Source organism: Neolamprologus brichardi, chromosome 18, assembly GCF_056152115.1.
Source record: "Neolamprologus brichardi isolate AB-2024 chromosome 18, ASM5615211v1, whole genome shotgun sequence".
Lineage (NCBI taxonomy): Eukaryota > Metazoa > Chordata > Actinopteri > Cichliformes > Cichlidae > Neolamprologus > Neolamprologus brichardi.
In genome coordinates, this window is record NC_142121.1 from 18,400,111 (window position 1) to 18,404,515 (window position 4,405).

The window sequence follows — 4,405 nt, forward strand, 5'->3', positions numbered from 1 at the left end:
AGCCCATGAAGAAGATGCTCTTCTGCACTCTGACCATTCTCCTCTGACATTACCTAAATATGTTAACCAAGAAAACTGACACATCTTTTTGAGACCATTCTTTGTAAACCCTAGGGGTGACTATGTGGGAAAATCCCACTTCAGCAGATTGTCTCGAGTATGTCTCCATGTCTGAATGCACTGAGGTGCTTCTTTAAAGATTGGCTGATTAGATATGGACATCAAAAGTTAAACAGGTACCTAATAAATTGTCAAGTGAGCACTGAAACCTACAAAAGATTGTACAGCTGAACTAAAAAAAAAAAATTTTTTTTAGAATACCTAAGGGTGGATGTACAAAGTTGCAGCATTACAAAAATAAAGTGCTGATCATTAAATTCATAGTCATGGCCTTTTGTGATTCTAAAACGATATGCACAAAGGGAATGCTAACACAGTTTAAATATTTTCCACACTTTAACAGCAGATGAAGCACTTTTGTAAATATATTTTCAACAGCTCCAGAATTTGCCCTTTTTTGATATCACAATGGATTTTTTGTGCTGAAGTGGCTCACCTGTAGAGTCAAATATACTTTGCATTGATGCAAGTAATTGAAATAGCATCTTAATAACTGGCTCAGATCAAGTGCTTCACTTTTATTATGTCCCTGGGCACAAAATAAAGGGAAAGAAAAACAAAAACACAATTTGTAACACAGCCCAAATGAAATCCTAATATTATCCATGAATCTAGTGAAAGAAGGGGTTGCTGCAGGTATTCAGCCGGCTGTTCAGGAGGTTGTCCCAAGGCCTAGGAGCCTTGATGGAGAAATTTTATCATTTCTATTATTAAATAACTTCACTTTAACAATTGCAAGGCCAGGGTCAGCACAGTTTCATACTGGTGCAGCATGGAATAACGAGGCTTATTTTACAGTGTCAGCAACAACACACACTCAGCTTCATTAGGCAGGCCTGCTGCCTGTTCTGCTCGAAACAGTGTTAGAGGTTATATTGATTTACCTTCATGTTCAATTTGAGGGATGTTGTTGGAGGTGTTGTTTCTGTTTAGTCTGCTCCCATCAATCTAAAAGGGGTGAAATAAATCTTACAAACACATGCCTGTTAACACCAATGCACCTAATAAACTGGAAGATAATGTATTGCTGAACATTACCACAACACGCCTTCTTCCACCAGCATTCACATCAAGACTGGGCTGGCCAGAAAAGCACTGTCCAAACTTCTTAGATGGCACTTCGCCTCATGAAAATATAAAGCTAAAAAGATACAGCAGGATGCAGGTTTAATAAAACATGCCTTGAGTGTCTGACAAGACTGTGAGACTGCAGCCACTCCTGCAGCTGTGTGAGGGTGCGTGGAGGCACAGCGGTGCTTTTCGCTAAACGCTTACATCAGCACACCAGCGTTTAAAGACGATTATTATGCTGATGTTTGGCAGGCTGTTTGCCATGAAGATATGTATTTCTCTTAGGAGAAATAAGGAGTTGCTTAGCAAAGTAAGCAGTTGGATTGTGAAGAGTAGCTGTTGAACTAGCAGGTGAAATTTAACAGATTCGGTTAATTAAGATCAAATGGCTGACCAACAATGGCCATTTAAACATGTCAAACTAATCCAAAAATATTAAATAATCAAACTTGTTATGACCACAGTTGTACTTTTTCAGTGTGTGTTTGAATCTCTGTAACCTGTGTTTTCTCCTTGGGTGCTGTATTTCGTGGACTCTTGTGGCTTAAATCGGACATGTTTTTGTAGCAACCCCATCCTCGAGGTCGTAACAGTGACAGCTTCATGAATATGACAAATATGAACTGTGACATCGAGACATGGAGACTTTCCTTCCAACCAGAAGTCTTATGCATTATTCTATTGAGCAGTGGGACAACATTGTAAATAGGTAAATTATTCAATCTACTTACTCTCACACATTTTGGTGCTCTTATTGAATCTCAAGTGAAAAGCATGTGGCCAAAAGCGTGAGCTAATCAGCTGAAGTGTTCCTCGCTGTCATCTCCTGGCTAAAGCCCTGTCTTTGCAGAAAGATATACCGTTTCATCCACAACATAGAATACAGACACTTAGAGATAAGTGGATGAACTGCAGTTTGTGCACAGCTACGCTCTATTATCTAGCCTAACAAAATAGCATAACAAGTTACACGGCAGCAAATAAATGCTAATGTTCCAGATCAGCTAGGTCAGAGCAAAATGCTTCCACCCACACAGGCTTTGGAGAAAGCAGTTTTCAGCTGATTGATCATTTGTCAAACTGCTGATTGAGTTCTGATTATTACCGAATGGAAACACGCAGCATGAATATTATATGTGGTCAGAGGTAACTGCACCCCTATGATCTCATTTGAAAAGGGAGATAATTGAATGGATCATAACCAGCACCTAATGGTGCATTCTCTCCAGGGATTGTAATGAAATATTCTGTAATTGCTCAACAATTTTTGGTTCATAAATTCAGAAATGTAATTTACTACAGCAAGTCATAAATTATATTATACGCTGACATAAGCCTGAGAGCTAAAGAATAGAAATAGGGTTAAAAAAGACATAAGTTGCACGTTTCAAAGACTGAAACAATGCTGGAAAATTGAGTTTCTAATGGGTGGGAATGGTTCCTGATAGTTATCTCTGGGTAAAATATAAAGTATTTATTATATAAACACACATTCAACCATTTGCACCAGATGGCCGCCCCTCCCTGAGCCTGGTTCTGCTGGAGGTTTCTTCCTGTTAAAAGGGAGTTTGTTTTTTCCCCTGTCACCAAGCAATCATGCATGAGGTGTGTGTGTGTGTATATAAAACAGGTTATTGTAGGGTCTTTACCTTACAATATAAAACGGGCATTGAAGCAACTGTTCTTGTAATAGTAATAAACCTGAACTAAAACAATATCAAAGCCATTAAAGTCAGCTTTGGTATGAAATCAGAAAAAAATTCAAGACTGTCGTACATTTCTTTTTCTAACTAGCTCTCATTTCAGGGACAGATCAGCAACAGGTGGTTCCTCCTCTGCCTCAGTTGTAACAGTTTAATATCATTATATATATATAAAAAACTGAAAACCTCCTTGTAATGACTTTGGACTTTCTGGTTGCTAGCAGATTGCTGGAGCACCTGCAGTTTGTATTGAAGATGCCAGCCTGTCTGCAAGCACTTTCCGGCTAGTGGTGAAATTTGAAAAACTGCTGTGCAAAAGTTGTGTCACTTGGCTTCATCCAACATGTTTTAAAAGATGTGACTTTTACTATGAAAGCAAATATTTTTAATTGAGAGCAATCGGCTCCGTATACTTCTTTATAAACAGTTTTACCTGGTGACTTCCAGCAACCTTGAGTAACTGCTCAGCAACCAGTCAGGAAATACCTGTAAATGCTATGGGTCTGTAGACTGGTCTCTAGGCATGTGAGACTGAAAGCTACAGTATACTTCAATAAACTAAAAATTTAAATAGTTATAGAAGTATATCAAGGAACAATCTCTAATATCAAATTGCAGAATCACTGCTCTCTGGAATATTTATAAAATTCTGTAATTTTAGGTTTGTGTACAATATTTAAACTGCTGCCTTCTGTAAAGGTCAGAGTGAAACTATTTGAAATTAAAGATAAAAATGCATGAAACAGTAAAAAACTATTTCCCTCATTAAAATCACATGGATACAGGTATCTGCAATGCTGATATATTTCGGAAGCACTTCATCAGTGCATATATTTATACATTTTTTGATTAACCATATGTTCACCTCTGTGAGATATAAAGTGGCTACTGCAGATTATTTATCATCAAAGGTGGAACTTGCAGTTCTGGATCATTTTCAATGTCACTGAAATCTGTGAAGTGATTACACTGTCTTTGCAGAGTCTATTACCATATTAATTAGAGTTAAAGCTCATGGGGAAGTGAAAGTTTCTCAGCTTTTTCCTTGTGGGTTTAGATGCATTTCCGTTCTGTTTGTCTTAGATATCCCTAATGATCCCTCTAGACAGGATCGCTGGACAGGTCGTGAAGTAGTTGTGCAGGCATTAGACCAGTGTTAGCACACATGGAGACAATTATTAGGAAGAACTTCATTATGCTAAGCCACTCATTTTTATTTGGTCTTTGGTTACGACAATACAATGAGAGGGGAGGTAATGAGCAGGTTGCATTATAAAAACCAGATAGCCAAGCAGGCAGGATTGAAACAATTCCATCAGCTGCGCACGGCCAAACATCTAATTTACTGCCCTGATATTTATTCCTGTCCACATATGTATTACTGTGCCCTTTGTTTAATGCCAAAACTGCTCGGGTAAATATGCAGGTACTGCTGATTGATACGTTGGCCCCCACTTTCAAAGCCTTGAGATTGTTGAAGGAAACACAATGAAAAGAAAAGACCATTTCCA